This window comes from Scyliorhinus canicula, chromosome 15 (genome assembly GCF_902713615.1).
Source record: "Scyliorhinus canicula chromosome 15, sScyCan1.1, whole genome shotgun sequence".
Taxonomy (NCBI): Eukaryota; Metazoa; Chordata; class Chondrichthyes; order Carcharhiniformes; family Scyliorhinidae; genus Scyliorhinus; species Scyliorhinus canicula.
In genome coordinates, this window is record NC_052160.1 from 130,590,648 (window position 1) to 130,618,107 (window position 27,460).

Here is a 27,460-nt window from a genome sequence, read left to right on the forward strand (position 1 = left end):
CCTGCCCTCTGAGTGCCCTTACCTGCCTCACTTAGAGTGACATCCCCCTGTCCCTGTGACCAAATCAGAAGACGCTAAGGGGTGTGACTGTCTCCTGGTATAAAGTGCCCAAGTAACTTTCCCCCTTCCTCATGCCCCAGTGTCTGCAGCTCGGCCTCCAGCTCAATAACTCTGAGCTGACGTTCCTTTAGCCGCTAACACTTACTCCAGATCTATTTGCCTGGATCACGCCAATATCCAGGAGCAAACACATCCTGCAATCACAGAATTAGGCCACAGGTCCATCCTTCTGAGGCTGTATAAGGCTCTGGTCAGACCCTATTTGGAGTGTTGCGAGCAGTTTTGCATCCCATATCTGAGGAAGGATGTGCTGGCCTTGGAAAGGGTTCCAGAGGAGGTTCAAAATACCGATCCCTGGAATGAAGAGCTTGTCTTATGAGGAACGGTTGAGGACTCTGGGTCTGCACTCGTTGGAGTTTAGAAGGATGAGGGGGGGATATTATTGAAACTTACAGGATACTGAGAGGCCTGGATAGAGTGGACATGGAGAGGATGTTTCCACTAGTGGGAGAAAGTAGAACCCGAGGCCACAGCGTCAGGCTGAAGGAATGATCCTTCAAAACTGAGATGAAGAGGAATTTCTTCAACCAGTGGATGGTGAATCTGTGGAACTCTTTGCCACAGAAGGCTGTGGAGGCCAAATCACTGAGTGTCTTTAAGACAGAAGTAGAAAGGTTCTTGATTAATAAGGGGATGGGGAAAAGGCTGCAGAATGGGGATGAGAAACATATCAGCCATGATTGAATGGCAGAGCAGACATGATGGACCTGTGGCCTAATTCTGCTCCTATGCCTTATGGTCTTATGTACCAGGATGCACCGTACCAGAATGCATCTGTATTACCAATGACATTGCTGTTGTGGGAAGAACAAAGCAAGAACATGACCATAATCTGCACTTATTGATGCAAAAGGTACATAATAACAGGTTGGTGGTCTGAAAGTGCCATTGACATGCAGTAAATCAGTTTCTTTGGTTCTATTTATTTCAGCGCTGGCATTTGTCCCGATCCAAGTCAAATAAAGGATATTAAAGCCATGCCTATTCCTCAAGATAAGGATGATCGTCAAAGATGTCAAGGTCAACTTCATTTCTTGACCCAATACATTCTCAGTTTTGCTCAAAGACCTTTATCACTAAGGGAGATCTTGAAAAAGGGTGAGACTTTCCTGTGGCACGCAGACAATGAATATCTCTTTGAAGCACAGAAGCAGTCATTACCAGAAGCATTGACATTTTACAGTGCTAGAGATACAACTTCCCTGAAGATTGATGCCGCATGGAAGGCTCTAGCAGCGTACATACTGCTAGAAGGCAAAACTGATACATTTACATCAAAATCAGTCTGTAACTCAATCCACCTACTCCAACATTGAGCACCCAGAGGAAACCCACGCAGACACGGGGAGAACGTGCAGACTCCGCACAGACAGCGACCCAAGCCGGGCATCAAACCTGCGGCCTTGGTGCTGTGAAGCATCAGTGCTAACCACTGTGCTACCGTGCCGCCCAGGGAAGAGAGTTCCAGGATTTTGACCCCAGCAACTGTTAAGGAACGCCGATATATTTCCAAATCAGGACGGTGTGTGGCGAGGGAACAGCACAGTGGTTAGCACTGCTGCCTCACGGCCCCGATGACCCGGGTTCCATCCTGGTCCCGGGTCACTGTTCGTGTGGAGTTTGCACATTCTCCCTGTGTCTGCGTGGGTCTCACCCCCACAACCCAAAAAGATGGCCACGCTAAATTGCCACTTATTTGGAAAAAAATAATTGGGTGCTCTAAATTGTTTTCAAAGTTTGGCGCGTGGCTCGGAGGAGAACTTTCAGCTGGTGGTGTCCCTGATAACCTTGTCCTTCTAGGTGGTAGAGGTTGTGTGTTTTGAAAGTGTAGTTGACGGAGCCTTGGTGAATGTTGCAGTGCATCTTGTGGATGGTATACACTGCTGCTACTGTACCTCTGGGAGTGAATGTTGATGGTGGTGGATGGGTGCCAATTAAGCGGGCTGCTTTGTCCTGGATGGTGTCGAGCTTGAGTGTTGCTGGAGCTGCACTCATCCAGGCAAGTGGAGAGTGTTCCATTACACTCCTGACTTGTGCCTTATAGATAATGGTTGATGAAATGAAATAAAAATCGCTTATTGTCACGAGTAGGCTTCAATGAAGTTACTGTGAAAAGCCCCTAGTCGCCACATTCCGGCGCCTGTCCGGGGAGGCTGGTACGGGAATCGAACCGTGCTGCTGGTCTGCTTGGTCTGCTTTAAAAGCCAGCGATTTAGCCCAGTGAGCTAAACCAGTAACCGGCTTACAAGATAATGAACATTCACTGTTGAAAATGAAAATGAAATGAAATGAAAATTAAAATCGCTTATTGTCACGAGTAGGCTTCAATGAGGTTGCTGTGAAAAGCCCCTAGTCGCCACATTCCAGCGCCTGTTCGGGGAGGCTGGTACAGGAATCGAACCATGCTGCTGGCCTGCTTGGTCTGCTTTAAAAGCCAGCGATTTAGCCCAGTGATCTAAACCAGCCCCTAGTTTAGAACGAAAGAGAAAATTCTGGAAAATCTCAGCAGGTCTGGCAGCATTTGTAGGGAGAGAAAAGAGCTAACGTTTCGAGACCGATCGGACTCGAAACGTTAGCTCTTTTCTCTCCCTGTAGATGCTGCCAGACCTGCTGAGATTTTCCAGCATTTTCTCTTGCGTTTCAGATTCCAGCACCCGCAGTAATTTGCTTTTATTCACTGTTTAGACTCCCTCACTATCCTCACACACACATAGCATGACTGACAATTCTCAAACAATGTTCTGTAATGTAATCATTTCAGCAACTTTGAAGTCAGCCCCACAATTAATTTCATTCCATTTGAAATCAAATCCAAAATATTTCAGATAGCGCTCCCCCCATTGTAACAGGTGAATTTCAGGATTTGAAATTATGCGCCTCAGTGTGACAACATGGTTAATCATTCTGATAAACAAATTTGATTAAACAGAAACTCATGAATATCCAGGGGTTTAGGCGTAAGAGAATCAAATCTATAGGACAGGGAGGGCTGTGACGGGAGATGCCGTGTTTTTGTATCATGTGGTGTGCATCAGAATAGGGCAGCTTTGGATTTACGTGGGTTTTGTATTTGAAAGGACAGTGAGGTTATCAGCACCCATCATTTTTAAAGAATAAATCAAACAGCAACTTCCAGAGTCTGTACATATGCTGTTCAACATACAAACGTGCTCTCTGATTTCCCCTGTCTCTCCATGGATTTCACTACACCAGTGGTTTACTGCAGTGCGAGGGAAAGAATTCAGGGATCCTAGAGGTTCTCCGGTTTCCAGGCACTTTATGCCCCCTCACCCAAATCCCCCATCCTCCCCCCCTCCCCCACCAACCCCTCCTTTCCCCCCCAAACCCACCCACCTCAACCATTCCCCATCACAACCTTTAGGACAGAGGGAACGTGGTGCATGGTGGACTGTTTCATATAGTTTTAGCAAAACCTCTTGACGTTTGTTCTCTATGTCTCTATTTATAAAGTCCATTGAAAGCTAAGAGTTCAGTATGATACACTTTGCAGCCATGGCTTGTCAGGCGATTACACACACGTTAGTCATTCATGTTGAACAACCTCATCCGCTTCTTTGAACCTGGCCCTGTGCAACATCTGGGCAGCAACATGAAAGAGATTTGAACCTCCCATCACTGCAAACAACAATCCCATCTACAAATAGGAACATTTGGAACTAACAGTGACGTATTCTTTTTTTTTTAAATAATTTTTATTGAATTTTTCAAAATACAAACATTTTAACCCCCCCTACATTTACATTTCAATTATAACAAAACAAAGTCAAACCCCCCTACTTAACAAGAAAAAGAAAAAAAATCCCCCCCCCCCCCCCGCCGGCGAACCGACAGTCAGACCAACTTATCATTTCTAGCAGCGTCCTCGGGCAGGCCTTGCCCGTGCCACCGCCGCTACCGTACTTCCTTCGTCGTTGTCCCCCCTCCCCCCCCCCCCTCCCCCCCCTCCCGCCCTCCCCTCCCCTCCCGGGTTGCTGCTGTCATGGCCTCAGTTTCTATCTCTGATCCAAGAGGTCTAGGAAGGGTTGCCATCGCCTGGAAAACCCCTGCACCGACCCTCTCAGGGCGAATTTGATCCTTTCCAATTGGATGAAGTTTGCCATGTCGTTTAACCAGGTGTTAACACTCGGAGGCCTTTCGTCCTTCCACTGAATCAGGATCCTCCTCCGAGCCACCAAGGACGCAAAGGCTAATATTCCAGCCTCCCTCGCCTCCTGTACCCCCGGTTCCACCCCAACCCCGAAGATCGCAAGTCCCCATCCTGGCTTGACCCTGGACCCCACCACTCTCGACACCGTCCCTGCCACCCCCTTCCAGAACTCCTCCAGTGCCGGACATGCCCAAAACATATGTGCATGATTCGCAGGGCTTCCCGAACATCTAATACACCTGTCTTCACCCCCGAAAAACCGACTCATCCTTGTCCCCGTCATGTGGGCTCTATGCAGTACCTTAAATTGAATGAGACTTAGTCTCGCACATGACGACGACGAGTTGACCCTCTCCAGGGCGTCTGCCCATGTCCCGTCCTCTATCTGTTCCCCCAGCTCTAACTCCCACTTATCTTTCAGCTCCTCTACTGGTACCTCCTCCACCTCCTGCATAATCTTATAGATGTCCGAGATCTTCCCCTCCCCGACCCAGACCCCTGATAGCACCCTATCACTCACCCCCCTGTCGGGGAGCGCGGGGAACCCCGCTACCTGTCGTCTGGCAAATGCCTTCACTTGGAGGTACCTGAACGTGTTCCCCGGGGGGGCCCAAATTTCTCCTCCAGCTCTCCCAGGCTCGCAAACCTCCCCTCTATAAACAAGTCCCTCAGTTGTCTAATACCCGCCCTCTGCCAGCTCTGGAATCCCCCTCCTGTGTTTCCCGGCGCAAATCTGTGGTTCCCTCTTAGTGGTGCCCCTATCAGACCTCCCACTTCCCCCCTGTGTCGCCTCCACTGCCCCCAGATCTTGAGGGTGGCCGCCACCACCGGGCTCGTGGTATACCTCGTGGGAGGGAGCGGCCATGGTGCCGTTACCAGTGCCCCTAAGCTTATGTTGCCGCAGGACGCCCTCTCCATGCGCTTCCAGGCTGCCCCCTCCCCTTCCATCATCCACTTTCGTACCATCGATGCATTTGCCGCCCAGTAATATCCTGAAAGGTTGGGTAACGCCAGCCCTCCACTATCCCTACTCCGCTCCAAAAAGACCCTTCTAACTCTCGGGGTGCCATGTGCCCACACATACCCCATGATACTACTCGTTACCTTCTTGAAAAAGGCCCTGGGGAGGAAGATGGGCAGACACTGGAACAAAAACAAGAACCTCGGGAGGACCGTCATTTTAACTGACTGCACCCTCCCTGCCAGCGACAGCGGCACCATGTCCCACCTCTTAAACTCCTCCTCCATCTGCTCCACCAGCCTAGAGAAGTTCAGCTTGTGGAGGGTCCCCCAGTTCTTTGCCACCTGCACCCCCAAATACCTAAAACTTTTAACTGCTCTTTTGAAGGGGAGCCTCCCAATTCCCTCCCCTTGGTCTCCCGGGTGTATTACAAAGACCTCACTTTTCCCCAGATTTAATTTATATCCCGAAAAGTCCCCGAACTCCGCTAGTATCCCCATTACCTCCGGCATTCCCCCCTCCGGGTCTGCCACATACAACAACAAATCATCCGCATAGAGCGAGACCCGATGTTCCTCCCCTCCCCTTGTCAGTCCTCTCCACCCCCCTGAACCCCTCAGTGCCATCGCCAACGGCTCAATCGCTAATGCAAAGAGTAAGGGAGATAGGGGACATCCCTGCCTAGTACCTCGATGGAGCCCAAAATATTCTGACCTCCTCCCGTTTGTTACCACACTTGCCATCGGAGCTGAATAGAGCAGTTTTACCCACTTGATAAATCCCTCCCCAAACCCAAACCTTTCCAACGTCTCCCACAAGTATTCCCACTCCACCCTGTCAAATGCCTTCTCCGCGTCCAGCGCTACCACTATCTCCGCCTCCCCTTCCACTGCTGGCATCATAATCACATTTAACAATCTCCGGACATTTGTGTTAAGTTGGCGTCCCTTCACGAACCCCGTCTGGTCTTCATGGACTACCCCTGGCACACAGTCCTCTATCCTGGTTGCCAGGACCTTTGCTAACAGCTTGGCATCTACATTTAAGAGGGAGATAGGCCTGTAGGACCCGCACTGGACCGGGTCCTTGTCCCGCTTCAAAATCAAGGAGATCAGGGCCTGCGACATTGTTGGAGGCAGAACCCCCCCCTCGCGCGCCTCATTGAAGGCTCGCACCAGCACTGGACCCACCAAGTCCACAAATTTCCTGTAAAACTCCACCGGGAACCCATCCGGCCCCGGCGCCTTCCCCGCCTGCATCTGGCCTATCCCTTTAATTAGCTCCTGCAGCTCTATCGGCGCCCCCAACCCTTCCACCAGCTCCTCCTGTACCTTTGGGAACCCCAATTTGTCGAGAAAGTTCTTCATTCCCCCTCTCCTCTTCGGCGGTTCAGACCTATACAATTCCCTATAGAAGTCCCTAAAGACCCTATTCACCTCTTGCCCCTTCTGCACTACTTCCCCACCCCTCTCTCTCACTCCCCCAATCTCTCTGGCTGCATCTCGCTTACGAAGCTGGTGTGCCAGCATCCTGCTCGCCTTTTCCCCGTACTCATACGCCGCACCCTGCGCCCTTCTCCACTGCATTTCCGCCTTCCTAGTGGTCAGTAGGTCGAACCTGGCCTGCAAGCTACGCCGCTCCCTTAATAGCCCCTCCTCTGGCGCCGCCGCATATTTCCTATCTACTTCTAGGAGCTCCCCCACCAGCCTCTCCCTTTCCTGCCTCTCCTTCCTCTCTCTGTGTGCCCTTATGGAGATCAGCTCTCCTCTAATCACTGCTTTCAAGGCCTCCCAGACCGTCCCCACCTGCACCTCACCTGTGTCATTCGTACCCAGATAGTTCTCAATGCCCGTTCTCACCCTTCTGCACACCTCTTCGTCCGCCAACAGCCCTACATCCAGGCGCCACAACGGGCGTTGGTCCCGCGCCTCCCCCATGTCCACGTCCACCCAATGTGGTGCATGGTCCGATATCGCAATGGCCGAGTACTCCGTGTCCTGCACTCTCGGTATCAGCCCCCTGTTCAATACGAAAAAATCGATCCTAGAGTACACTCTGTGGACGTGGGAGAAAAAAGAATACTCCCTCGCCCTAGGCCTACCAAATCTCCATGGGTCTACCCCTCCCATCTGCTCCATGAACCCCCTTAACACCTCTGCCGCTGCCGGCCTCCTATTCGTCCTGGAACTCGATCTATCCAGCCCAGGGTCTAACACCGTATTAAAGTCCCCTCCCATGATCAGGCCCCCTGCCTCCAGTCCCGGGATGAGGCCCAGCAGGCGCCTCATAAAACCCGCGTCGTCCCAGTTCGGGGCATACACATTTACCAGTACCACACTCTCTCCCTGCAGCCTACCCCTCACCATCACGTACCTGCCCTCCTTGTCTGCCACCACCTCTGCCGCCACAAACGACACTCTCTTTCCCACCAAAATCGCCACCCCCCGGTTCTTGATATCCAAGCCTGAGTGGAACACCTGTCCCACCCACCCCCTTCTCAGGCGGACCTGATCTGCTACCCTCAAATGAGTCTCCTGCAGCATTGCTACATCAGCCTTCAGTCCCTTCAGGTGTGAGAAGACCCTTGATCTTTTGACCGGCCCATTCAGCCCCCTTACGTTCCACGTGATCAATCGGGTCGCAGAGCGACCCGTCCCTACTCCCTGTCGATTAGCCATGTCTTGTCCCTTGCTCGCCCCGGGTCATCCCTTCTTTTCTGACCCGCTTCCCATAGCGATGGCCCCCCCCCCCCCCCACCCCCCCCGGCTCTCCCCTTCTCGTCCCTGGTCTTTCTAGCAGCAACCCGGTGTCCCCCCCCCCCTTCCCCCCCCCCCCCCCCCTGGCTAGGACCCCTCCTAGCCGCGATGTACCCCACATCGTACTCCCGAGAGTCAGCTGGTCTCCGCTGACCCGGCTGCTCCTGCCACATTCCGACTCCTCCCGGTTCACCCCATCTGCGCCCGTGAAAGATCCCCTTAAAACCCCCGAGAAAGACCCGCATAATCAACCCGCTCCCCCCGTCCCGTCTCCCCAACTTAACGATATAAATACAAATACCCAATGGCAACTAAATACATAAATACTTAACTACATACTTAAATAACAAAATAATTAACTAACTATCAACTAACAGTGTGCCCAACCATCACCCTCCATCAAACAGTATAAATAACCGCAGATAACCATAACCCGAAAAGAAAAAAAAAAGAACAAAAAACCCCCCAAGCACCCAAAGAAAAAGGGTAAGAGGGGTAAATAACTAAGGGAAATTGGAAACGGGAAAAAACACCCCATAAGAAGCCAACGACCCACAATAGAGATTTCAACAGTACAAATATACAGAAACACCCAACAACTCGAAACCTTCAAAATATTCAGAAAAGTCAACCGTTCGAGAAAAAACACCCCAAACACTCCACGAAACTGTTACCCAGTTCCGACCTGGCCTGAAAAAGAAAAGGAACAGTGACGTATTCTATTGGTGCATGACTTCACTTCCAAGTTTATAAATGGTGACACGTTCCAATAAATTAGCAACAGCCAATTAATCAGCAATATTTCTATCAACACAAGTGTTTTTTTTTTTAAAAACCAGAAAAATAACACTTTTGCATTGAGTGATAAATATTTTCTCATTTTCATTGAAACTGGCCATACTTCGAAATGCCCAGAGTGGAGCAGACTACAGGAGTGCTGAGTCCAGCAGATGCTGGAAATCTGAAATATAAACAGAAAATAACAGGAATCCTCAGCAGGCCAGGCAGCATCTGAGAGGGAGAAACAAAGTCAACATTTTAGGTCCATGATCTTCACCAGTGCGAGAGTCATTGGGGGGGGGGCGAATTTGAGCTCACGTCCAATACGAGCGCAAATGGCAACGTGGGTGCAAACCCTCGAGACTGTCAGGAAAACGAGCGAGATCTTGTTTCCCGCTTTTCCCCATCTCTCGCCGGCGACGTAATGACGTTCCCACCCACAAAGGGCGAGAACCTCACTGTAATACGTTTAAAATAAATTTTAATATAATTAACAATCACATCACATGGCGTCACGTCGGTGAGGTTTACAACAGCTTTATAAAGATGTTGAATCAGTCGAGGGGATTCCCCTCGGGGGCGCACTGGTAAGTACAGCCCCCAGGGAGGGAGGGACATGCCCACCAGCGCAGTTTGGCATTGCCTCCAGCACAGGGTTAGCACAGCCCTTGGTACAAGTTGGCACTGCCAATGTGGCAGTGCCCACCTGGTATTGCCAACCTGACAGTGCCAACCTGTGCCAAGGGACAGTGCTGGAGTGGACACTCGTGTCTGCGCCAGCCATCAAACATCTATCTATTCTAATCCCATTTTCCAGCACTTGGTCGATATCCTTGTCTGCTATTTCAAATACTCATCTAAATGCTTCTTAAATGTTGTGAGGGTTCCTGCCTCCACCACCCTTTCAGTCAGTAAGTTCCAGATTCTCAGCACTCTCCGAGTGAAAAGGTTTCCCCTCAAATCTCCTCTAAATCTCCTGCCCCTTACCTTAAATCTATGCCCCTAGGTTATTGGCCCCTCTACTAAAGAGGAAAGGTTTCTTCCTATCTGCCCTATCGATGTCCCTCATAATTTTGTACACCTCAACCAGGTCGCCCCTCAGCCTTCTCTGCTGTAAGGCAAACAACCCCAGTCTAACCAGCCTCTCTTCAGAGCTGAAACGCTCCAGCCTAGGCAATATTCTGATGAATCTCCTCTGCACCCTTTCTGGTGCAACTATATCTTTCCTGTAGTGTGCTGACCAGAACTGTACACAGTACTCGATCTGTGGCCTAACGAGCATTTTATACAGCTTCATCACCTGCTTTTATATTCCATGCCTTGGCTAATAAAGGCAAGTATCCCATATGCCCTCTGAACCATCTTATCGACCTGTCCTGCTGCCTTCAGGGATCTTTGGACAAGAATTCCCAAGGTGCTTCTTGTCTTCTGTACTTCCTAGCATCCTACTATTCAATGTGTCTTCCCTTACCCTGTTAGTCCTCCCAAAATTCATCACCTCACACTGTGTGGTGGTATGGATATGAGCACTGCCATTGGTGCAGAGCACTGGCTTCCCATTGGCTCTGGCTGGTCATGTGCCTCTCGTCCGATTGGTTGGGACTAGTCATGTGACTGCTCTCCAATTGGTCGAGAGGCAAGTAGGCCCCGCCTCCGAGGCGGGGTATAAGTACCCAGAGTTCCGGGCGGTCGGCCATTCTCTGTAGTCGACCACCGGGCTAACAACTAGCAGATTAAAGCCACTATTCGGATCCTAAATGTGTCTTGAGTCGAATTGATGGTACATCACAGTGTTCAGGATTAAATTCCATTTGCCACTGTTCTGCCATCTGGCCAGCCTGTTTATATCGCCTGTAATCTAAGGCTTTCCTCCTCGCTATTTACCACACCACCAATTTTTGTGTCATCTATGAACGTTTCTGATCATACCTCTTATATTCCCATCCAGATCATTAATGTACACTACAAACAGCCAGGGACCCAGCACCGATCCCTCCAGAACACCAGTGGACATTGGCTTCCAGTCACAAAAACAACCTTCGACCATCACCCTCTGCCACCTGCCACAAAGCTAATTTTGGTTCCAATTTGCCAAAATGTCCTGGGTTAGTCTCCCATGTGAGACCTTGTCAAAAGCCTTACTGAAGTCCATGTGGACTACATCATGACATGATCTTCCCCTGACAAAGCTATGCTGATTATCCTTGATTGACCCCTGCCTCTCCAAGTGGAGATGAATACTGTCCCTCAGAATGTTTTCCAATAATTTCCTTGCCACTGATGTTAAGACTCACTGGCCTGTATTTATCTGTTTTTTCCCTACTTCCCTTCTTGAATAGCTGCCCTCCAGTTCTCGCACACCTTTCCTGCAATCTCTTCCCTTGCCACACACAGTAGCCTAGGATACATCTCATCTCATCTGGGCCTGGGGATTTATCCACATTTAAACTGTCTGAAACCGCTAACAGCTCCTCCCTTTCAATGTTAATCTGTTCAGTTATATCACAGTCTCCACTCCCTTGGTTTTTATACATACATCGTCCTTCTCCATAGTAAACTCAGATGCAAAATAATAATAATCATCATCTTTATCATTGTCGCAAGTAGGCTTACATTAACAGTTCAATGAAGCTACTGTGAAAATCCCCTAGTCGCCACACACCGGCGCCTGTTCGGGTACACGGAGGGAGAATTCAGAATGTCCAATTCATCTAACAAGCATGTCTTTCGGGACTTGTGCGAGGAAACCGGAGCACCCAGAGGAAACCCACGCAGACACGGGGAGAACGTGCAGACTCCGCACAGACAGTAACCCAAGCGAGAATCGAACGTGGGACCCTGGCGCTGTGAAGCAACAGTGCTAACCACTATGCTACTGTGCCACCTAATACTAATTCAATACCTCACCAATGCCTTTTAGCGCCACATACAGGTTGCCACTTTGGTGCCGAATGGGCTCTACTCTTGCCCTGGTTATCCTCTTGCCCTTAATATACTTATAAAACACCTTGGGACATTCCTTTATTTTGCCCGCTAGGTTTTTTCATGCCCCCTCTTTGCTCCCCTAATTTATTTTTTAAGTACCCTCTGCATTTTGTGTACTCTGATGAACAAAGAACAATACAGCACAGGAACAGGCCCTTCAGCCCTCCAAGTCTGTACCGGTCATGATACCAACCTTTGTCAAAACCCTCACCACTTGCTTGTGCCGTACCCCTCGATACCCATCCTATCCATGTGCTTGCCAAAAAATGATGAAAGACCACTGATCACTGTTTCCCTCTGCACAGATGCCACCAGACATGCTGAGCATTCCCAACACTTTCTGTTTCTATCGGAGTAAAAATAACTCCTTTTGCCAGCCCTCCAAAAGGCAATCAGACTTCCCGTGAGCCTCTCATTCCCCTTCAGCAAGAAACCCGGCAGCAGCTGCCTGAGATCTGGCTTGGCACAACTTAAATTTGAATTTCAAAAAGAAGTTAAGGTACAAAGGAAACAGTAGCAACTTGCTGAGCAAAAAAAAAGAACAACGGCAAAGCAATAAATTGATCATTTTTTAAAATGAATAATTAATAAAAATAACTATTAAAAATAAAAACCTTTTTTGCCTTTTTGCATAAGAAGCAGAGCTAGCGAGAGGCAGACTAGGCCCCAAATCCTGGTCATCAGGGAAGGGGGAGGGGGCTGGGGTCGAGCGAAGGAGTTGGGTTTAACTAACACTGGACTTGTGTTCATCTCTGGTGGTGCGCATTTCGAGCTGACCTGGGCGGAATTGATATGTAAGCGGGTGTCAGAAACAGGTTGATTTTCAGCCTGGGTTTTCCTCCTCTCCCAGCCCCATGTGTGGATAGGTTTTTAGGGCTACGGGATAAGGAAGGGATGAGGAGGGGGAGCCTGTGTGTCTGGCCCCACACTAAGCAGCCTCCATCTCTGTGTATGTGCACGCAGCTAAGTTCCAGTCTTGGGGTTCTCACGCACTCACTCACTCTTCGCAGTTTTAGTAAATAAGTCCAAATTTCTCTTCGTAACTCTGCTTCCTTGTCCTTCAGTGATGACCTTATGCACCTTTTGTATTATTTTGTACCCTTTCTTCTTCAGGATGCTCAAGTATTCCCAAGTACAGTCTAATTACGATCCTGCAAATTTCTAAAATTACCTCTTTTCTTTTGGACCGGGTATTCTGTACCACATCAAGGATTCAATTGTCTATTTTTTGATCCTGTGCACTTTTACTCCATCTTTTTAATAACCAGTATATCTACACAATAAGATTTTTCTGCTCCATTTAACGTCCGGGACCTGTATTTCCTTTCCCTGCTCTTACTTTCAAAATCTATCACTTCATAATTTTTCTGTGTTGAGCTACTTCAGTCCTGACACTTTCTATATCCTATGAGTTTATGTCCCACTGTGGTCTTTCACAACCAGCACTCACTCGCCCCAGACTCCGCTGAGGAAAGGTTTGGGATGGCTGTGAAGTTGGCAGGATATACTTCTCCTCAGTACTGCTCTGGGCCACACTGCTGCTACAGCAGCCGCTGCTCTTGTGGACATACGCTATAGGAGCAGAAGTAGGCCTTTTGGCCCTTTGAACCTGCTCTGCCATTTAATAAGATAATGACTGATCTGGTTGTGTTGAGTTCTGCATCCCCCTTCTACATCGATAATCTTTAATTCCTTTGCGCAGTAAGAATATATCGGCTTCTCCCTTATTCAATGATCCTGCTTCCACCGCCTTCTGAGGCAGCGACTCCCAAAGTTGCACAACCTCTGAGAGAAAATAATTCTCCTAATTTCTGCCCTAAAAAGGATGACCCCTAATTTTAAAACAGTGCCCCTGAGTTCTGAACCATTCCAGATGAAGAAACATCCCTTCCACATCCACCTTGTCAAGACCGTTCAGGATTTTATTTACTTCAATCAACCTTCACTCTTTAAAACCCCAGTGTGTGGTGATATGCATCACTGTAAATACACAAGGGGTTAATGTAAGTACACGTAGACTAGCTAGACACTAGAGGGAGCACCAGAGACATGACACACAGACACTCAACCAATAGGTCAGTAAGATAGGACATGATGAATGGGCATTCACGATACACACAGAGGTGACACTACAACAGGGGGGCATTACACCAACCCATATATAAAGGACACAACACACATGATCTTCTTCTTTCCAGTGGAGACAGTCAGTGAGTAGAGACACAGGGTTGATTCAATATCACACCCACCACGTGGATTGTAGCGGACTGGTTTGTCAGTCTGAGTAGCTATAGAAGGATTAACAGTAGTGGCGACCCTGAGTAAGAGAATTGTAAATAGTTTAATAAACGTGTTGAAGTTATCTCCACGTCTGAACCTTCCTTTGTCAGCGTGCACATCATGCGTCTCCAAGAGCATAACAAGACACAGTGGAAACAAGCTCAATCTGTCCAACCTATCCTGATAAGGCAACCTGCTTATTCCGGGCATGACCTCATTTAATTAAATAACATTAACAAGTCGGCTGTCACGTGATCCTCCCTCGCTAAATATCCATATCACGTCGGCGAGGTTTACAACATGTTTGGCCAAACAAAAAGCAGTCAATGGGATTCCTCTGGGGGTGAAGAGGTAATTGTAGCCCCCCGGGAGAGGGGAGAGGAGAGGGACATGCCCCCCTCAGCACAGATCGGCACTGCCAACCTGGCAGTACCAACCTGGCAATACCAACCTGTGCCAGAGGTGAGACAAAGTGGAAGCCCCATGGGGGGGAGGGGGGGTTGCATTTATGTGTGGGGGGGGGGGGGGGGGAGGTTGGAGAGCAGACACTGAGGGTGCTGCCGATACTTCCGTGGTATAGGTGGGGGAAGGAACCGGGATCTGAATGTTGGAGGGTGGTGTATAATGCCGCCGATGAATGTCGGGGGAGGGGGGGGGTAGCCCCTGATACCTCCGCGCCGAGGGCCGTTTGGCAGCAGTGCTGACCGGGACGCCCTTTAAAGATGGCGCATCGAGCTCTGTGGAGCCAATTGCCGACCCTATTAGGCCACACCCCCTGCCAGGGCGACGGCATAAACCACCCCGCTCATTTTGTTTTCTCCAAGAGGCTCAATATTTGGCGAGAAAACTGCTCTGTGCAACTGGAGAATTACACGCCAGTTTTCAATCTGAGCCTGACACTTTGTCAAAGTTTGGTAACATTCCAACCACTATTTGAGACGCAGTCTCACCAATGCCCTGTATAACTGGCGGCACGGTAGCATTGTGGATAGCACAATCGCTTCACAGCTCCAGGGTCCCAGGTTCGATTCCGGCTTGGGTCACTGTCTGTGCGGAGTCTGCACATCCTCCCCGTGTGTGCGTGGGTTTCCTCCGGGTGCTCCGGTTTCCTCCCACAGTCCAAAGATGTGCAGGTTAGGTGGATTGGCCATGCTAAATTGCCCTCAGTGTCCAAAATTGCCCTTAGTGTTGGGTGTGGTTACTGGGTTATGGGGATAGGGTGGAGGTGTTAACCTTGATTCGGGTGCTCTTTCCAGGAGCCGGTGCAGACTCGATGGGCTGAATGGCCTCCTTCTGCACTGTAAATTCTATGATAACTGAGCACAGTATGAAGTCTTACAACACCAGGTTAAAGTCCAACAGGTTTGTTTCCAACACTAGCTTCCGGAGCACTGCTCCTTCCTCAGGTGAATGAGTCTAAACAAACCTGTTGGACTTTAACCTGGTGTTGTAAGACTTCTTACTGTGCTCACCCCAGTGCAACGCCTGCATCTCCACATCCTGTATAAGTGAAGCATAGAATCATAGAATTTACAGTGCAGAAGGAGGCCATTCAGCCCCTTGAGTCTGCACCGGCTCTTGGAAAGAGCACCCTTCCCAAGCCCACACCTCTACCCTTTCCCCATAGCCCAATAACCCCACCCAACACTAAGGGCAATTTTGGACACTGAGGGCAATTTATCATGGCCAACCCACCTAACCTGCACATCTTTGGACTGTGGGAGGAAACCGGAGCACCCGGAGGAAACCCACGCAGACACGGGGAGAACATGCCGACTCCACACAGACAGTGACCCAAGCCGGGAATCGAACCTGGGACCCTGGAGCTGTGAAGCAATTGTGCTAGCCACTGTGCTACCATGCTGCCCGGTGCATAACATCCTTACTCATGTCTCCATGGCCTCTTTAGATTGCACCGTCATTTTGACTCCTTCAGTCCTCTCGTGGGCCGCAGGGGAGCAAGAATGCAGACAAGCACAGACTACATCACCCAGAATACACTCTGGGTCACAAAACAAATGGCCGCACAAACTCAGAGTCTCACTCTGGGACAATTGCAGCTGAAGCACTGTGAGGTTTCTCCCAGAGTGGTGTGCGCACTGTGCACGTGTTTGCAAGCGCATGGAGGCATGAGATGGCCACTTGAGAGAGTGGAAAACACTGCCAAAGCTTGGGCTGCCTAAAGACCTGGGCTCCAGTGATTAGCAGCATGTGCACCCCACCTCACCAGCCCCCCTCCCCACCCACCCCCTACACAGTGAGCATTCTTTCAGCTGATTGATTGAAGAGCTGGTCCGTTGGTTACATAGCCACAGATCCTCTGTTTGGGACACTGTGCTGAATCAACTTTTTTTAATTGTCAGGCAAAAGCTCATTAAATGTCAGTGCCTTACAGAGCAGTTGTCAGCATAATGAGTTGGAAATTAATGTAACCTGTTAGCTGCTGACTAGAATATCCGGGATAATTATTGTCACTCAACGGCATTGAAATAGTTAATAATAAACCACAAACCCATCCCCAATTCTGTACCTAAACATTCCGACTAATTTTCATCCAACCTTTCCTTCCTATTCTGTCCCCAATATTTCCCCCTAAAAGCCTTGCCCAGTAAGTCAGATCCTAACCTTATCCCCAATTCTGTTACAGCCTTCCATTGAATTCTGCCCCAAATCTTTCCCTCACCCTGCAGATCCTTCCCCATAATCTTTTTATCCTTTCATAGAAGATGGGCGTCGTTGAACTCAGGGTTTGTTCGTTCATTTCAGAGGGTAGTTCAGAATCAACCACATTGCTGTGGGTCTGGAGTCACATGTAGGCCAGACCAGGCAAGGATGGCAGATTTCCTTCCCGAAAGGGCATTAGTGAGCTAGGTGGGCTTTTACAACAATCGATAATAGGTTCATGGTCACCATTACCGAGACTAGCTTTCAAATCCAGATTTATTGACTTAATTTAGAGTTCACCAGCTGCTGTGGTGGGATTTGAACCCGTACCCCGGAGCATTAGGCTGGGCCTCTGGATTACCAGTCCAGTGACGTTGGCACAATGCCACCATCTCCCCCATCTCCCCCTAATCTTCCCTCACACCCTGCCTCCACTGACCCCCACCCTCAGTTTTGATTGCTGGTCCTAATTACCTGCTGGATTGAAGCTTTGACTTGGTGAGTTGCTGTAGTGCCTCCATCAGCAAGTCCACCTGCCTGTCGCCAGGCAACTCTTGCGATGGAGGATGTAAATGTTTAAAGCAGTAGGTGGCTGGCAGCGATGAGTTTTGTGGAGCAGTCACTGAAATCAGAGTTGGAGTTTGACCATTTTTCTACTTTGCTCGTGGACCTCAGAGAAACAGTTAGGACTGCCATTGTTTGGGATCCAGTATCGAGGCAGTCAGCGCAGGCGATTTCTGGGGCAGTGTCAGAGGCAGCCGAGAGCTGGCAGGCAATATGCGACAGATGAAGAAACTCCTATCGTGTACTCACATCAATAAACAGTCACATCTTGTTCTTCCCTCTGGCCACACTTGTCTGTGTGCAGTGGGTAAATGGTGCATGAATAAGCAATGTCATTTAGTTAACTGTCCCAGTTAATCAGATTCCTTGCAGCCCAATGAGATTGATTGTCTCATTAGAAGAATTCAAGGTGATGTACTCAGGTCATCTTCCAAGTTCGGAAGAGGAAAGGAGATGGGGTGAAATAGGACAAAGCAATTCGCAAAAGCCGAGCATCTGCTATTTATTGTTTCTCCCGCTAGTTTTTGTCACATTGTTTTTTGATTTTTGCGAGACAGTTGCCTCCACCCTCGTCTCAAAGAGTGGACGTCATCTGCTAACCACCAGAGCCAATCCCAATGCTATTTTCCCCAAAACCTCACTCTCCCCACTGCCACTCCCTACACACCACCACTCTGTACACCCCCGCCACTCTCTATCCCACCCCCACTCTCCCCACCCCCCACTCTCCCCACCCCCCACTCTCCCCACCGCCACTCCCTACACACCTCCACTCTGTACACCCACACCACTCTCTAGCCTACCCCACTCTCCCCACCCCCCCTACTCTCCCCACCCCCACTCACCTCCGCTCTACAACCCCCACTCTCTAGCCCAACCCGCCACTCTCCCCACCCCCCACTCTCCCCACCGCCACTCCCTACACACCACCACTCTGTACACCCCCGCCACTCTCTAGCCCATCCCCACTCTGCCCACCCCCACTCTCCCCACCGCCACTCCCTACACACCTCCACTCTGTACACCCCCGCCACTCTCTATCCCACCCCCACTCTCCCCACCGCCACTCCCTACACACCTCCACTCTGTACACCCGCACCACTCTCTAGCCCACCCCAATCTCTCCACCCCTCCACTCTCCCCAGCCCCCACTCTCCCAACCCCCACTCCCTACTCACCTCCGCTCTACAACCCCACTCTCTAGCCCAACCCCCCACTCTCCCCACCCCCACTCCCTACCCACCTCCACTCTGTACACTCCCCCACTCTCCAGCCCACCCTCACTCTCCCCACCACTCTCCCCACCCCACTCCCTACACACCTCCACTCTGTACACCCGCACCACTCTCTAGCCCACCCCAATCTCTCCACCCCTCCACTCTCCCCAGCCCCCACTCTCCCCACCCCCACTCCCTACTCACCTCCGCTCTACAACCCCCACTCTCTAGCCCAACCCCCCACTCTCCCCACCCCCACTCCCTACACACCTCCACTCTGTACACCCACACCACTCTCTAGCCTACCCCACTCTCCCAACCCCCCTACTCTCCCCACCCTCACTCACCTCCGCTCTACAACCCCCACTCTCTAGCCCAACCCGCCACTCTCCCCACCCCCCACTCTCCCCACCGCCACTCCCTACACACCTCCACTCTGTACACCCGCACCACTCTCTAGCCCACCCCAATCTCTCCACCCCTCCACTCTCCCCAGCCCCCACTCTCCCCACCCCCACTCCCTACTCACCTCCGCTCTACAACCCCCACTCTCTAGCCCAACCCCCCACTCTCCCCACCCCCACTCCCTACCCACCTCCACTCTGTACACTCCCCCACTCTCCAGCCCACCCTCACTCTCCCCACCACTCTCCCCACCCCCACTCCCTACACACCTCCACTCTATACACCCCCCACTCTACCCACTCCCTATACCCCCCACTCTCTAATAATAATAATAATCACGGCTTATTGTCACAAGTAGGCTTCAATGAAATTACTGTGAAAAGCCGCTAGTCGCCACATTCCGGCTCCTGTTCAGGGAGACCGGTACGGCAATTGAACCTGCGCTGCTGGCATTGTTCTGCATTACAAGCTAGCTGTTTAGCCCACTGTGCTAAATCAGCCTCTACACCGCCCCCCCCCCCCCAAACTCCTGGAACCCCCCACTCCCTACACACCACCACTCCCTACATACCATCACTCCCTTCACCCCCCCACTCTACCTACCCTCACTCTACCCACCCCCTCTCTACCCACCCCCACTCTACCCACCCCCACTCTTACCCCCTAACCACCCTCTCCACAATCGGTGAATGAAACATGGAACCACTTCATCCTGTTCTGGGCCAATACTTATGAAGTAATCAACACTTTGAACAGACGAACATTTAGTACCTCACTGCTGTTCCTGGAATCCTGCTGTGCAAAGCTAGAGGCTTTGTTCCTTATATGACAAACTTCAAATGTACTTCATTGGCTGTAGTGCACTTTGTGATGTTCAGTGGTGGAGAAAGGTGCTACAGAAACTCAAATCTCCCTTTCCCTAACTCCACACCAATTCGGACAATAAGGAGAGGGAGCGGCACAGTGATATTTTCACTGGACTAGTAATCCAGAGGCCCAGGGTAACACTCTGGCAGATGGTGAAATCTGAATTAAATAAAAATCTGGAGTTAAAAGTCTAACGCTGACCCATTGTCGAATGTTGTAAAAACCTATCTGGTTTGCTAATGCCCTTTCGGGAAGGTAATCTGCTTACCCGTCCTTCCCTGGTCTGGCCTACATGTGACTCCGGACCCACAGGAATGTGGTTGGCTCTGACATGGTCTCTGAAGTGTCCTCGCAAGCCCTCCGTTCAAGGACAATTAGGGATGGGCAATAAATGCTGGCCCAGCCAGCGAGGCCCACATCCCCTGAATGAATTAAAAGGGCCGTCTGAGCTATCAACTTGCCAGGAAAGAAAGAACTTGCCATTCATTTACAAACTTCCTGATGTGATTCAGGGCTGAAACCCTCGAGCTCTTCACACAGAGGTGAGGGTGCGGCCCTTGAACCATGGCTGAGCATCACAAGTTTGACTATCATTGAACTGTTAGACACTAATTCTTTGTTGTATTTTCGAGTCGGACGTTGTCACACTCTGCTTGTTCAATTATTGAAGTCTTTTGTCCCCACTCAATGGGGTTTGAATGTTTTTATACCGAGCTGACTTCTATGAAACATTGAGGTTTCTCAATGACATCATTGTGGTGTTGTCAATAACGAGATGGATTCAGCGGTCTATCAACAACCCTCTTTTGATGCATGAACCGCTTTGGTTTGCGCATCTGAGAAAGGAGATTTGGCTCAACGCTGCCCATTTTGAAACTTAAACTGTGGTGGAAATAGGAATTGTATAAATTTGAGGAAATTATGAACAAAGGTCTAGGCCTGAAAATTCTTTCCCGTATCATAGGATCTTCTTAGGCTGCAGGACGTGGCACGGTGGCACAGTGGTTAGCACTGCTGCCTCACAGCTCCAGGTTCAATTCTGGCCTCGGATGACTGTCTGTACGGAGTTGGCACGTTCTCCTCGTGTCCGCATGGGTTTCCTCCGGGTGCTCCAGTCTCCTCCCACAGTCCAAAGACGTGCAAGTTAGATGGATTGGCCATGCTAAATTGCCCCTTAGGGTGGGGTTGCAGGAATAGGGTGGGGAATTGGGCCTGGGCTGGGTGGTCTTTCGAAAAGTCAGTCCAAACTCGATGGGCCGAATGGTCTCCTTCTGCACTGTAGGGGTTCTATGCTCCATGACTGGATTACGGCGATGTTAGAATTCTCACTCTTGTTTTCAAACCTCTCCGCCACCCCTCCCTTTCTTTGTCATCTCTTTCAGTCCTACAACCCCTGGAATCTCTACATTCCACTAATTCTGTCCACCGGGCATATCCTCAGTTATACTAGTTTCACCATCAGTGGCCACACCTTCAACTGCTGTGGAGAAATATTAGAACCAAGTTTTGAAAGTATTGTAACTGTGAGGAAAGTCAAATAAAGAATTAGTTGGGTTGCAGATGAAATACAAGCTTGTATTGTTCTGAGTCCAGGTCAGATTATACATTTGCAGTTTGGCGGTGATGAAAGTGAAATGTTACACCAGCCTTTTAGGATCCAGACTGCAGATGTGCACAGCCAGTGTGAGTGCTGGTCTGAAGCTCCACTCAGAAGTCACAATTCAAAACTTGTAAGCCAATTAGGAGCAGAGAGGGGGGTGGTACCAGAACGTACAGGTAAAACACTCTTGGTACGCGTGGCGCTCTCTCTCTTCTTTCTTCTCTTTCCATCGTCTCCTTCTTCTGCCCTGCTGGGCTTTTGTTTTTTTTTTTGTATTTGGAAGTGTACTAATCAAGTTTTGCACTAAACTCAATCTCAAACTACCACCGGACCTCGTCTCTTATTGGAAAATAAGAGATCCTACAGCTGCCAATGCCCTAAACTGTGGAATCCCCTCCCTAAACCTCTCCTCCTCTCTACCTTTCTCTCTTCTCCTTCTCCTGTTTAAAACCTACCTCTTTGGTCAAACGTTTGGACGCCTGCCCTAACACCTCCCCACGTGTCTCAGTGTCAAATTTTGTTTGATAGATTTCTTATGAAGCACCTTGGAATGCTTTACTACATTAAAGGTGCTGTACAAATGCAAGTTATTATTGTTTTTAATTTTTTTTTTAGAGTATCCAATTCATTTTTTCCAATTAAGGGGCAATTTAGCGTGGCCAATCCACCTGTCCAGCACATCTTTGGGTTGTGGGGGCGAAACCCACACAGACACGGGGAGAATGTGCAAACTCCAGACAAACAGTGACCCAGAGCCGGGATCGAACCTGGGACCTTGGCGCTGTGAGGCAGCAGTGCTAGCCCCTGCAAGTTGTTATTGTCCCACCCACTTTATTATCTTTTAGTTGAAATATTTCCACTCAAATTCCTATCTTACTGCCGAATTTGTATTTTGTATTCCATAGAATTTTAACTGGTCACTACGGTAACCAATTTGCTCGGATTAATTCAATATGTTTCCTTCATGATTTTGAACATTTCAAGCACGTTACTTCAAAGTCTCTTTTCCAAAATAAACATGTCAAGCCTCTTGAACCTGTGCTCAAATATTAATGTCCCGCTCTTTAAAATGTTCCTTGCTGCTTACCTCTCGACGAAATAACATAGACAGCATCTTCTTGTGTTTATCAGAAGTATCCCAAACTCTAGAGGAGCTGAAAGCTAAGTGGGAGGGGGAACTGGGGGAACAGATCGAAGACGGGACATGGGCTGATGCCCTGGAGAGGGTTAATTCTTCCTCCTCGTGTGCGCGGCTTAGCCTCATCCAATTCAAGGTGCTGCACCGGGCCCACATGACTGGGACAAGGATGAGTAGGTTCTTTGGGGGTGAAGACAGGTGTGTCAGGTGCTCGGGGAGTCCAGCGAACCATGCCCATATGTTCTGGGCATGCCCGGCGCTGGAGGAGTTCTGGAAGGGGGTGGCGAGGACAGTGTCGAGGGTGGTGGGATCCAGGGTCAAGCCAGGATGGGGACTCGCGATTTTTGGGGTTGGGGTGGAGCCGGGAGTGCAGGAGGCGAAAGAGGTCGGTGTGCTGGCCTTTGCGTCCCTAGTAGCCCGGCGAAGGATCTTGCTACAATGGAAGGATGCGAGGCCCCCAAGCGTGGAGACCTGGATCAATGACATGGCGGGTTTCATTAAGCTAGAGAAGGTCAAATTCGCCCTGAGAGGGTCGGTACAAGGGTTCTTTAGGCGGTGGCAACCTTTTCTCGACTTTCTGGCTCAACGATAGGGTACGGGGACAGTAGCAGCAGCAACCCGGGGGGGGGGGGAAGGGGGAGGGAAAAGGGGAGGGGGGCGGACGATGACTATGTTTGTTTATTTAATTTAAATTTATTTTGAAGTTCTTTTGTTGTTCATTGGGGTTGGGGGGGGTGGGGGGATGTGATACATGCGTCGATACGGTCTGGGGGTGGTACGGTTATTATGGGTTATTTTGTTGCATTTCATTGTTTGTCGTTATGTTTTATATTTTCTGTAAAAAATTCCAATAAAAATTATATTTAAAAAAAAAAGAAGTATCCCAAACTCTTCACGTAGGATAAATTAGAACTGAATAAATCAGGACAATAGAACTCCGATCAAGCAACCGGTACAGCCACAGACTGATCGGCGTCACTCCCTTTACTCAGGAAGCACAACTGCCAAGGTCAATGACCGCTAAGGACTCGCCCACCTACCAAGGCACTCGCCCCTTTATTGGCAAAATTCGAAGACAGTGATCAGAGCCCTGTCGAACTATTGGGTCCAAGGTTAAGGACCACCCCAAAGAGTGTGAAATCCCAGAGGGATAAAAGAGGACACAGCCATTTGGTCTGTCTCTTTTTGATCCAGCCTGTGCCAACCCAATTGGAGCAGGAACAGCCAGCAAAGTTCCAAGACCAACGATCGCTACCTGACAGGTGAGCCTCGCAGAGACAGAGCCACTTTCTTTGAACCAGCCAAGTGAAATCCAGATAAAGGCCTTATCCATTTGCACAGTGCCGGTAGCCCTGTAGTTAAGTATAGGTTATTGTAGCTGATAGGTGTAGTTTAACTCGTAGTAGATATTGTGTTTGCATGTTGAGATAACTTTTGTGTATGCAAATAAACCATCTTTTGAACTAACTAACTGGTGGTGTGGTCATTGTACCTAACTGGTGGTGTGGTCAAAGTTTGTGAGTTAAATCAAATTTTTGGATGGTTCCCAGTGCAGGGCGATTGCCCAGCAGACGTTTTCACTTCTGTGCAATTGCCGAATCATCCGTACATGGGAACTTCCAAAGGAGGTTCTCTAGTTCACCTTTGGGGTACACCCACCTCCTCCATAAGGCCCTAGGGAGCTCAGAAGTTACGATCCAAAAGATCAGAAATTATGTTTTACTCATTTTGGTTGAGGGGTAAATACTGACTGGGAATTGAACCTGGGACCCTGTAGCTGTGAAGCAACTGTGCTAATCAATGTGCTACCGCGCTTCATCGTGTAGGTGATGTGTATACCAGGATGGGTGTGAGGTTGCGTAACGGTCATTATTTTGAACCAGTAATCTAGGGGCCTAGCCAGATGCTCTCGTGCATGAGTTGAAATCCCACCGTGCAGCTGAGGACTTTAAATTTAATTCTGGCCTTGCCAACAACGCTCTCAATCCCCTGAATGAATCAGAGAAAAGTCTTGCATTCATATAACATCTTTCATATCCTCAGAAAGTCCCAACGTGTTTCATTGGCATTGCAGGCCTAAGTTTGGCACCTTATCCAAAAGGCTGCATATCTGGCAGTGCAGCACTCCCACAGCATGGCAAGCGATTGAGTTTTATGAGGAATGATTAGTAGGTTCCTTCTCTCTGGTGTCAGGAGGCTGCTGGTGTTTGGCAATGCAGAATCACATGGCTTTAAGTAGGATGGCGCCAAGAATCGTGTGCGCGTCGGCGTCGGAACACAAAGCTTTGCAGAAACAGCCATAAATCTGCAGCCCCATAAATAATAAATGGCACTGTTCTCTCTCTGCATACGTTAGGCCGGGATGTAAAAGATCAGTTGTCCTAATGACTCATGTTGCAAGCATTGGATGCTGGAGGAGTAGAACACTGCAGCACACAGAGATTGATTGATTAAAGAGGGTTTCCAGGCTTGAGCGTTCAGCCATAGGGAAGGATCAGGCACAAAGCAGATTTGGGAAGGAAAGAAGTTAAGCATTTCTGTTGCTCCTTTTCGCATCCTTAAGACATCGCAAATGAAGTGCTTTTGAGCTTATTTATTGCTGTTATGTCGGAAATGTGGCAGCCAGTTGCACATGGTGGTGGTGTAGCGGTATTGTCACTGGATTAGTAAACCAGAGACCCAGGGTAATGCTCTGGGGACCTGGGTTCAAACCCAACCACGGCAGATGGTGAAATTTGAATCCAATAAAAGAAATCTGGAATTAAAAGACTAATGATGACCATTTGTCGTAAAAACCCGTCTAGTTCACTAATGCCCTTTAGGGAAGGAAATATGCCATACATACTTACCTGGTCTGCCCTACATGTGACTCCAGACCTACAGCAATATGTGTGACTCTTAAATACCCTTAAATGCCCCCACCACTGATGCACAGTAGCAGCATTTAATTTCTGCAGGATATTGGGGGAAGGCAGGAACAGGCTATTGAATTGTGTTATGGGCCAGGGTTTAGAAAACTCCAAAGTATATCATGGAGTTTACCTGACCTGCAACTGTTTATTGGTTTTGGTTACGACGAGCACAAGAGCCTGTCTTTCAGAGTTATTTGTGCTTTTAATCAAAAAAAACATTTTTTTCCTACAAATTTAGTTAACATTTGTATAAACACACACAGTAAGAATTTCTAGCAACTACAAACAGAAAGACCCCCATACAGCTACAGTAACCTATGTATAACCCTTAATGAATTCCCCCTTAACAGTTCTAATTCAATAACAAGATCCAAGTGAAGCCAGAAGCCCCTTTGTTAAAGGTGTGGCCCAGCACACAGCCTTCTTACTGGTATAAGACTTGTTAGTGATACTCTGTTCCCTTCTCCAAACAGCAGGTTCTTTTAAGTTGCCAAGTTAAGTCTGGAAACAGCTTTTAAAATGTAGATAGAGAAACACTTTTCAACCTGTGCTGTTCAAAACCGGTCCAAACTCAAAGTGAAAGTAAAACCCACAGTGCCACAGCCCAGCTCGACCCACACAAAGATATCACTGAAGCCATGTGATAAGACAAAAGCATTTCTTAAAGGGACACTCCCATGGCAGTTGGATGATTAGCCATGATCACAATGAATGGTGGAGCAGGCTTGAAGGATCGAATGGCATATTCCTGCTCCTATTTTCTATGTTTCTATGTTCCAAGATGCACTACAGGAACTCGCCACTTATCCTGAGGCAGCATGTTCCAAACACAGGACCTCTACCATCTAGAAGTACAAGGGCAGCAGATAAATGGGAAAACCACCCCCTGTAAGTTCCCCTCCAAACCACTCATCATCCTGACCTTGAAATATATCGGCCATTCCTTCACTGTCACTGGATCAAAATCCTGCCACGTTCCCTACGCTTCAAAAGTAACGACACTTTCAAAAGTGACGACACTTCAAAAGTATCTCGTTGTCTGTAAAATGCTTTGCGATGTCCTGAAGTTGTGAAAAGCGCTATATAAGCACAAGTTATTTTCTTTGAAATAAAAACAGAAAGTGCTGGAAAAACACAGCCGGTCTGCCAGCAATCTGTGGAGAGAGAAACATTTTGAGTCCAATGTGACTCTTCATTGGAACTGAAGGATGGTCATAGTTTGAGGTTTAAACAACTGTGCAGGTTCTGATTAAATTTGACTCGGGTTTGTGGTAATATAATGCTACGACCCTCTGGGCTACCGCGCCATCAATTCCAGCCCCACCTGACCTGGAGTTGCAACACAATTGAAATTAACAAATAATTCTCAGACAAAACACCTGAAGTCAATGGCCCTTTCCTGCCGATTAGCTACAGTCAGTGGTTCGTAAATTTAAACACAATTAATTTTATTAATAACAATAACTATAATCAAATATGTAGAAAATATAACAGGTTAACTATTATCTAGTTCTTAACCCTCCCTCCTGCTACACACGCACACACGCGCACACACACACACACGCACACGCACACGCAAAACAGACAAACAAACACAGAGGGGAAAAGGGGGATGTAAAAATAATAAGTAAAATAATGAGGGATTGGATTCTCCGGTCACCGATGCCGAAATTGTGTTCGGCAACGGGCCGGAGAATCCACATTCCCGACAGAATCGGGGACGGCACCGCTTCAGCGATGCTCCACCCCTTCCAAAGTGGCGTACTCTGTCATTGCCTGAGGCCAGCCCCCTGATGCTACGCCCCCGACCGGCCGAGTTCCTGACGGCGTGGGTCTCTCGTGGTCTCACCCGTCGGGGACTCGGCGTGGCGGCTGCGTACTCAGTCCAATACCGCCACAGTCGGGGGAGGGCCGATCCGTGGGTAGGGGGGACATTATTCGGGAGTGGGGGCACTGTGGCGGGGTGGTCCGGGGCGTGCGAGCCAGCCGAAGGGGGGGACTATTTTGCGGGCCGGGCCCGTGAATGGCATCCGCCATGAAGTA